At 39.0% G+C, this 9,680-nt stretch overlaps 1 long non-coding RNA gene across 5 annotated transcripts in view; it reads left to right on the plus strand.

Moving 5' to 3' along the window:
* LOC128942991 (uncharacterized) overlaps positions 1 to 4,746 on the plus strand; it is a 46,319-nt gene extending 41,573 nt beyond the window's left edge. For all 5 annotated transcript variants that reach the window (XR_008483659.1, XR_008483661.1, XR_008483660.1 and 2 more), the window contains one exon: positions 1,791 to 4,746. This is a non-coding gene — a long non-coding RNA (uncharacterized LOC128942991). The remainder of the gene's footprint in view (positions 1 to 1,790) is intronic.
* Positions 4,747 to 9,680: the final 4,934 nt, after the last annotated feature.

Consider the following 9,680-nt stretch of genomic DNA (forward strand, 5'->3'; position numbering starts at 1 on the left):
GAAGTCAGTGGCAGAGGCAGCACGGATCTCCAGTCCCTGAACCCTCCATTGGGAGGCGCGTCCTGGTGGGTGAAGGACGTATTTGGAGATATCCTCCACCAGATTCTGAGGATTCACACCTAACTCATACACAGAGCCATGCTTACCCCCTAATTTCAATAGCTGCATCTGTGCTGCTGAGCAGGGGTGGCCTGAGGCAAAGCTTGCAGTCAGCTGTGAAGCCCACCCCTATTACCTATTGAACACCTTCAGGCTGGCTCCAGGGCAACCCTGTTAATCCTCTCAGGGACAAAGGCTCAGGAATACCCTGTGTTTTTTGAGCATGTCCAAGGGCACCAGGGTCAGGGTGTCTGCCACAGAAATATTAATGTGTTTCAACACCACAACTGAAGCAATAGGGATCAGGCTTTCATTCTTTGGAGAAGGGACTTCCAAATCCAAGCTTGAACAGATGGAGGGAGGGGGAAAAAGACAGGAGATTTTGGTCACAAGAACAAGAAGACAGTTTACATCAGAATTTGAAAACTTTGATCAGATATGATGTCTTAGATTAGGAAAGCATTAGCTTAGAATTTTTCTTGCTTTCTCCTCTCTCTCTCTCTCTCAAATCCATATAAAGTAAAACCATTAGACTCTCGGTGAAGAGACATTCATATTCTGCTCGGTAAATACCTCCTTGTGCTGTGTGATGCCTGCTGACTTTACTGCTGTTGCAGCCTTTTAAAATGCTTCCAGGGAATCTCATTCCATTTTAACTTTCTTTTTTTTTTTTATTAAGGAATCCAAAGAGAGTTTATAATAATCCCAGTTTAACTTTTTAATAAAAACTGCAAATAATAAGCTAGCTAGCAGAGATTTGATCTCATATATATATCTGATAAAAATTCGGATCTGTAGTAAAATTTGTTAGCCAGGAGTCTGTTGTCATCATATTAATGAATATAAAAGCTGGCAGCTTCAAAATGGCAATATTACAATAAGCCTACTTTTTTTATAATGGTTTTGCATTGTGCATTCAGTATTGATGAAGATTAAGATTTAGCATGCAGAAGTAATATCCATTATGATGGGATTGTCCACAGTGAATTGAGTAGGACATTTGCTTAATTAAAAGTATTTATCTTAGATGATTTAAGACATATGTCCTACTACTGAACTGATGATGTAAATTGGTTTCTTATAATCAGTTCACCACCGATGACTCCTTATACTAAATAGAAGAAGAAAAAGGTAAGAGAAGAGTCCGAAGAAAATTATAGATGCCACTGCCAGAGAATTTCAAAGAACTTAGAAGTAATGTTTAACTAACCCTATGCCACGAGCAGGAAATATACATAATCACACCCCTAATGAAGAGATCTCATAGAGCCCTAAAAGGCTGCACTTTGAGCAGAAAGTTTGGAGATGAAGACATGAACACACACCCAGATTCCCATTCCCACCCACTGCAGCTGTGCCTCAGAGGAGTTTGGAGGCAGAGCCTGGGGATGGGAGGTGGCACAGAGCCTGTGGTGGCTCTGTGACACGGTGTGAGTGTCCTGCAGGGGCTGGGCAGAGCGTCCCCAGGCTTTGGGCACGGCTGGGAGCTGAACTGCAGGGGCTGGCAAACTGGGGCAGAAGGGATTGCAAGGCAGAATGCCAGGGAGGGCAGGAACCAGTGGGATCTGCTCCTCAGGGTGGTTTTAAGTGTGTTTATAAAGACATACGGAGTGGTTTAATCTCTTATACAAATATGCTTTTAAGGGAGAACCCCAATGGGTGCAATGTTTCAACCTCTCTCAATTTTACAGCCCTACAGCCCAAGTTTCCTGGACTAGCCCACCTTCCTTCCTGCCTTGCCAAATGACTCATGGAAAGCTGTTGATCTTCAGTTTATGGAGACAATCTAACATCAGCAACTTCCTGGGGGGCAGCTACAAGGTAGGGCCACATCCAACTCCTTCGAGCCCTCTCACCAGCTCAGGTGTGCTACTGACAGGAAAAGCTCGTGACTCCGGCTCCAGAGAGCTACTTGTCGGCTTCCTGGAAACCCTGCAAAGCTGCCCCTGAGACAACTGGGCCTTCCATCAGCCAGACACACAAATCACTCACTAAATAGTTTTGGCTGAGGTTGTTGGACAAAATCTTCATAGACAGAGCCAAGAGGACAGGCAAGAAATATTTATCTTCTCTGTGCCACATGTTGTTTTTTCATAATTTCTTCTTTTCTCCTTTTTACACTCCAGGCATTTTTTTCTTTCTACATAGGCTAATAGGAAGAAATACTGTGGCTTACTCCAGTCATTTAGTTTATTTGTTTTAATTCTAATTATGAGCATTCAAATAGCAAGTGACATTTGTTGATATATGTTACACTTCTGAAACACTAGAAAAAATATCTGATCTATTCTCTGTTAATGCCTAGGTGACATTTTAGGAACAGGAACCACCTGGGAAGGGCATGTGCGGGATGGGAGCTGTCAGTGGAGTGCATGGCCGTGAATCTGGTTTTGATCTGTCCCTGTGATTTTCCAGGTGAGCCTCGGACTCTGCCTATGGTCTGTGCTCCCAGATGACAGCCCCATGATGGCAGATGGAGGGACATCCTGGCACTGCATCCTTTGCTGCTCCCAGAGCTGCCACACGCCATGGGACCCCAGCTGCTGGATGCCTGACCCAGCTGGACTGCTGCTGGAGATGTGCTGGGGCTGGCTCAGCCCTGCTTGCTGCTGCCTGTCTGCCTTATCCTTCTGAGTTATGCCCCAGCCCGCTCCTGCCCTGTTGTGCTGCTGCCTCCAGGCTGTGTTGAGTTTTCAATTATCACAATATACAGTGCAGATGCTATGCAAAACAGCCAGTGAGGCTGAGCACGCTGAACTCAGGAGAATCACAGTTAAATAAAAGTACTGCTATGATACCAGGAGGCTGATTGGAACCACAAGATACCAGTGCTGTATCCTGTGGCTTTTATGTTGGTAGATGTAGATTTCAGCCATTAGAGTCTAGCTATCCAACAGATAACAACTAGAGGAAATGGATCTGGGTATCTTCACTTGTGAGTAACTGATTCACATTTGCCATTAAATTCAGAACCTGGTAAACTGCAGAAGAAAGAAAACATTTGAGATACCTACAAATACATCCAGGCATGTACTGTTGGGTAGCATCTAACTGTGTGCAACTTAAACTCCCTGAACACAAAATACACTTAAAGTGGTACATCAAGAGAGCTCTGACTTCAGAGAAACAATGTGTGGTTACTTGTCAACCCCAAATTCAGGCACGCAAATAACCAGCAAGGGTAGGTCTCAACTTCTCTATTTGTACATGCAGTAACAAGCTCCCAGATGATAATGATATTGTGATATCTATGTGGGGGTAAAAGACTATGACGAAAGAGAAAGAAATAAGCAATAAATACAATAATGTCAAACTTTCCTGTTATTAACTTCTAGAAAAGCCCAACAGCTGGAATTTTAAAATGTTTTACATAGACAAATGTAAAGAGAACAACACATCGAGTGTGGTTTTTTCCAAAGGAAAATGAAATAGGCATACAGAGAAAATTATTATATTTAGTACTCTCAGGGCAAATTCTAGTTAAGGACTACGAAATAATTTGAAAATATTAATGATTTAGCCTCACAGCTAGCTTTTAGGGAGATAATAATGATAATTATTACTGTAAATAAATAGTATTATTATCATTCTTATTCAGAAGAATGAAGTATTGATGCATAGAAAATTCCGTATTTGTCCAAAATACAGAATATATTTGTTTGCGTTTTACTACTATAACCATCCTTCTCAAGAACTATTGTATATATTAGGATTATCCTTTTCCAAATACTCTTTGATATACTGTTCAGTTTATCAGTTCTAAAACCCAACCAACCAAGCTTCCTTGTGAAACAGTGCCAGTCAACATCTCCATTTGCATGTGAATTCTCTAGCAGCAAGTCCTGGTTAAAAAAAAAAGAAAAAAAAAAAAAAAAGGAATCATGAAAATCAGTACAAAAAAATCTGTCAAGGCCCCATCTGTGACTGGGTATCAGAATATCACCAAGAAGCTCTGAGGAACAAAGTTCATTCCAAGTCTAACACATAGAGGATTTTGGTCGATGAAATTAATTCAGGCAGGGAGAAATCAGAGTGCATACCATGAAAAACTCTGTTCCTCCACTGAGGATCAAAGAAAAGAGGCATCATTGTGTGTGGTCTTGGGTTTGGTGCACAAAGCCATGCTTAAACACGACAATAATCAGCATGCTCATGTCTTGTTTTGATAGCCAGCTGCTCCTCTGAGGAGAGCCAGGGAATGAGGGACCTCTGGTCCTGGCAAGATGAGGACTCCGATTGCATGTGATTGCTGCAAAAAGCAAGATTTACAGCCAGCTACCTGAAGCAGAATGGAAACAAAATCATAGTCTCCACCCTGGCCTTGAAAATCCCTCTACAAACATGTTTATTTCCTTCTGAATGGGAATATGTAAAGGCTGGGGACACTTATTTGTAGGCTATTTTTATATCTCCTCTTCAGGATCTGAATCTTGCATATTAATGAACTACAGGAAATAGGAAAACCAAACATTAACACCATTCTAATGCAGCATACTATTTTTCTTTCCCTTTTTTAAACTGTTAGAGTATGCAAATGTTCAGTTAACTGGTCCTCATGTTTTCTCTTTATTGAATTGCTTTCACTATGGCAAATAAATATTCATAAAGAAATGTGGACAATAAATCATTTCAAATAGTTCAAAGCCATTTTCTTTCTAGACTGCATATATTTTCAGCTGTAACTCGCCTTTAATATTTCATTCAAAAGACAGACTTGTAGAAGGACAATAGAGATAATGTGTCAAGTAGTAATTAAAACAGGGAATAATGATTAAAACCATTTTGATCTACATTGTGCTCTGCCAGATTCATAATCTCCTGTGTTTGTTAGGATGACATTCTACTTGCTTTATACAGAAACTCAAAATAAACTTCTGTTTGAAGACACTGCTGAAAACAAAAGATTTCAACCCCAAGCTTGTGGGTTTAGGTGTATCTTCTGTACCACCCTAGCAAGATAAACGCAAGCAGGCACTGTCTTTCCTGCTAATATTGAGACTTCTCCGGGAAGCAGATCCAGATGCAGAGCAGAAGACAAGGAAGGGCCATCCCAGTGTGTACAGGTAAATGTCACCTGTCTCACCATTTGGATTTAAGCTAAGAGCTTCAAAAGAAATGAAATTTAAAGATCTGGTTAACTTATACATTTAGGGATCTTGGTTCAAATTCAAGTAATAATTATGCTCCTTGTCTCATTGTATGTTTTGGCTGTTAATACACATATTTGGCCCAAACTCATTATCTTTCCTGATATGTTGCTGACTTTAGGCCCTGATTCAACAGAGCACTTACATACAGACTTAAATAAATTGATTTAGGAAAGCATTTGTATTTGTGTTTAATCTTGGGCAGACATTCAACTTTCAAATCAATGGGACTTATGAAGAGCCCTGACCTTTGGGTCTAAATATTTGCCAAATCAGTGCACTGATAGAAATATATTGGATTAGATACATGTCTAATCAGAATTTTAGTCCCTACTTTCATGGGTAAATACCCATAGATAACACATTATTCCGCTCAAGAAATCCATTTTATAGAATTTATCAGAAAGCCTTAAGTCACGTTTTCTGTTTATGTCAAAAATACCAGATGAACAGTGTCAGTCCTTGATAGTGTATCTGTAATATTCTTCAAATAAATAAAAGTCAGGAAAAGTGCTGACAGAAAAGGGCATTCATAATTATTTACCAATACCTTCTCAATTGCCTAGCATGTGGCAATCCTTTGGAGAACAGGAAGGTGGAATGTCCCACGGACTTGAAGAAAATTGCATATGAAATATAATGGGAAACTCTTCCCTAAAACCAGCATTTATACGGGTCATTTATATATACATGGAATTTTGAGAGATCTCATATTTGTATTAGAGAATGAGGGCAGCCAGGGTAAAACCATGGATGTTTCTGGTATCACAGTGTAGAGGTTATACAAGTGCACCTATTGCCAAATCTATGAGATTAGAAGAAGCAGATGCTAAAATAATTGATGCTATGATTCTATGAAATAAAGTTATCTTCTTGCTGTTCTTAAAAGAATATTCACATTTAGGTTTTCTTTATTATGCTATTAAGAAGGCAAACAGAGGCTGTCAAACATTGTTTATAGAGTGGGAACATATAAAAGGAGAAGTAGATTACAATAGGTCCCATCATATCATGTAATTTGAAGAGTGATGAGTATGAATGTCATAAGAAGATGGAGGAAAAATCAATGGGTGCCACATCTGTACAACCATAGGGCAATACTGTGATCCACATTATCCCACTGGGTTCTGTGGGCAGAGTTTGGGAATAGTGCACAAAAAGCAGCTGTTGAGTGTTCACCTGGCTCACACAATCACATGGATCGATCCTAATGCCGCCTACACTCACTTTGGAGGGGGTGAGTCAGGAATTTGGAGCTGCTGTATTGTACACACTGCATGCAGGCTCTGGAGCAAGGCCCCTTCGAGCAAGGGGCAGACTGCAAGGGGAAAGCACAAGGGTCTTATCCTCCTCTATGACTCTCACATTACAAAAATAAATTATAAAAAGCTCAATCTCGCTTTTGCATCTACTGTGACCCAGGGGAGGGGAAGATTACAACAAATACAAAAGAGTCACTGCCTCTGATAGGCATTTCCATATTAAGGCATGAATTGGAGCCAAATTTGCTAATTTAAGTCACCTGCTCTCAATGAAATCAATTAGTGCCTAGCAGATGCAAAAGGATTATGAAGCTCAAGGTGAGCAGACATAGGTCCTTGGTGGATGAAAGGCATTTTCCAGTGTGGGGAGAGGATTTCTTTAATCAGTTCTTTAGTTTCTGCTGAAATTGTGCTGCTTTAGCGAACTTCATTCTAGAGGTATGTTTTGCAATTGATTTAAAGAATTTGGGGTTTCATGTTTTTTCACCTTTTCTGATACCTTTGCTTAGAGTGCAATAATGTTTTTTCTATGCTGCATAGAACATACAGGTCATAGAAAAAAAATGTTGCCCCCTCTCTTCACTGTAGTAGTGTCTACACTGTTATGTCTTTTGAGGAACTAGAAAAAGTCACCAGCTCTGCTATCAAACATTATGCTTTTATGCCTATTCCTGTTCTCAGAGTTTTTCTCCTTTTTAACTGATAATGGTTATGATTTGTATCTGAAAGTTACTTTGATGAATCTGCCTTTTGACTTTATTTTTTGATTTTGCTTACCAATATTGGGTCAAGTTCTGAAATACAACAGATTTGCACTGAGTTTGTCAGAGATAGGCAGACTTCTGAACTTCTAGATGCTTAACTTTATATCCTAGGCAAATTACCTTTTCTCATTACCCTTTTTACTAAAGAAAAGACTAGTGTACCCTTTTTCAAATGTGTAATAGTAAGGAACATGTCAAGGCATGCTAATCATAAGGAAGAAAGTCCTACAGATGCTCAAATTCCTATGCTTTTAGCAACAGTTTAGCATCTATTACTGTAGTTCTCTATGGAGCAAAAGAAGTTCATTGCAGGTTACACTATATACACCTCACACCCTGATGCAGCAGTCAAGCTAAGGGCAGATGAAATGTAACACAGATTATAGTAACTTGATAGGAAAGAAATAATTCTTAATGCTCATCCACAGAGGTGGGGAAATAAAAAACATTTCCCACTGCAAGCATATTTCTTTTTTTTCCATGTTTACCTGGAAATTGTGAAATCACCTGAAATAAGCGGGGTGTAAAAACTCATTTGTATCTTGCATTGTGTTTGAATAATTTCATTATGTTCAAAGCATCTTTATTGGAAGGATGCTTGGTTATGAGTTTTGGGTTTTTTTCCTTCTTTTTTATTTTAAATTTTTAAAATTTTCCAGTCCTCTGGCTTTTCTCCAAGCAGGAGAATAATTCTAACTTATAGCAGATGTAGTCCATCCCTTAAGACTCAGGATCAATTAGAAAGAAGGTGATTGTTCTCCTTAACATCCTAAGATTTACTTTGGTTTAAAAGTCAGCTTTGTATCTGGCAGACCCATTATTTACTAAAATAAATACTGCAAAAGCAGCCATACTCTGCTTGAAAATTAATAAAAACTAGCTTGACTTTCTACTCAAAGATAAACAGCTCATCACAGAAGAGTAAGAAAACAAAAGGCTCCTGATGCTACGACAGAGTTAAAAGCAGAAGTTCCACATGGATGATGGGCAAGTGAGCAAAGGGAATGAAGAACAGGTGGTAGAATGGAGAGAAGGGGAGGGGATAAAAAATGGGAAAGGTGTATTAAAGGCAAAAGCTTAGACTAAAGAAGCACATGCAGCCCCAGGGGTATGCCTGGGGCACTTAAAAAAAGTTACGAATAAAAACCCCAAACTCCACTGTGATGTATGTCTTGATAACAGAAGTGGCATCTGTATTGTAGAAACTTCAGATACTCATGTAGGAATTGAGGTGTTATATACTAAAGCTTGGCCCAAACAGACTTTTATTTTGAGTGCTTTTCTTCACTTTTTGTATTTGATATGTTAGAATAGCAACCATAAGCTTAGTTGGAAGCCTCAAGGCTTCTGTGGTGTAGTAAAACAGCCCTGACAGAGTTGAAATTCTGGACATAGATGTTCCCTTAAAATGGAACATGAAGGATCTAGTTTGCCTTTTAAGTTGGCAATAGTTAATTGAGAAAGACTTTAATCAATACTTCATGTGATTTAAACCTGATGCAACCAAGTAGCCTGTCTCAGAAACTTTCCAACAGGGGTTTGCAATCTCCCTAGGACTCAATAGTATTTTGATGAATAATATTTCTAGCAGGCTAATTTTCTTGCTAATTATCATCAAACACCTAGACAGACATTCTGCTGTAGTTGATATGCTTTGAAAAAACTAAAAGTCCCTTCAATCATGGGCAAAAGGAAATTAAAAAATCATATATAAAGTGATATAAAGATTTTTAAATCTTAAAGCAGTTTTTCATTACAATATCTTGGTGCTAAGATACAACATCTTAGAGTTGGTAGATAAAACACTCCCCATAATTGATTTTGAAATTAAAAGTCATATTCCATGGATAAGAGTCCTAAATTTTATATTTAAAAATAAATTAGGTTGTAGAAATTCTAAATGGCAAACTGTGTTCTCCTCCAACCAAATGTGTTCTGACCAAAGGGATTCTATGAATTTTTGGTTTTGTTGAGTGCTTTATTTCCACTTTAAAGGAAAAAATAAACCCTACAATATAGTTTACCAAAATTCACGGATCTATAAAGAACTTTTGGCATGTAAGTCCCAAGTGTATTCTTCCTATTCCAAAACACTTTGAGGTTACACTTAGTCATAAATGTTTCTAGTTTTCACTTCATTCTGTGCAAGTGCTATGAGATGGAGGAACAGACTTAAAAGGAAAAAAATTCTCACTGGAAGAAACAAAAGCAGGTATGTCTCTCTCTGCCATAGTCTGCATCCTTCCAAATCCCTCCTGCTGATGCCAAGGCTTGTCCCTCACAAGATCACAACTATGTCTGCAGTGAGCAGTACTTGCTTGGAGTCACGTTACTCAAGCAGTGCAAAATCAGATCCAAGGAAACTTGTGTTACTGGGATCACTGGCTTTACTGGGAGCAGAGGGGGTT

The sequence above is a fragment of the Melozone crissalis genome, unplaced genomic scaffold (assembly GCF_028551555.1).
Source record: "Melozone crissalis strain CALT ecotype California unplaced genomic scaffold, PUWL_Pcris_2 ptg000045l_1, whole genome shotgun sequence".
Taxonomy (NCBI): domain Eukaryota; kingdom Metazoa; phylum Chordata; class Aves; order Passeriformes; family Passerellidae; genus Melozone; species Melozone crissalis.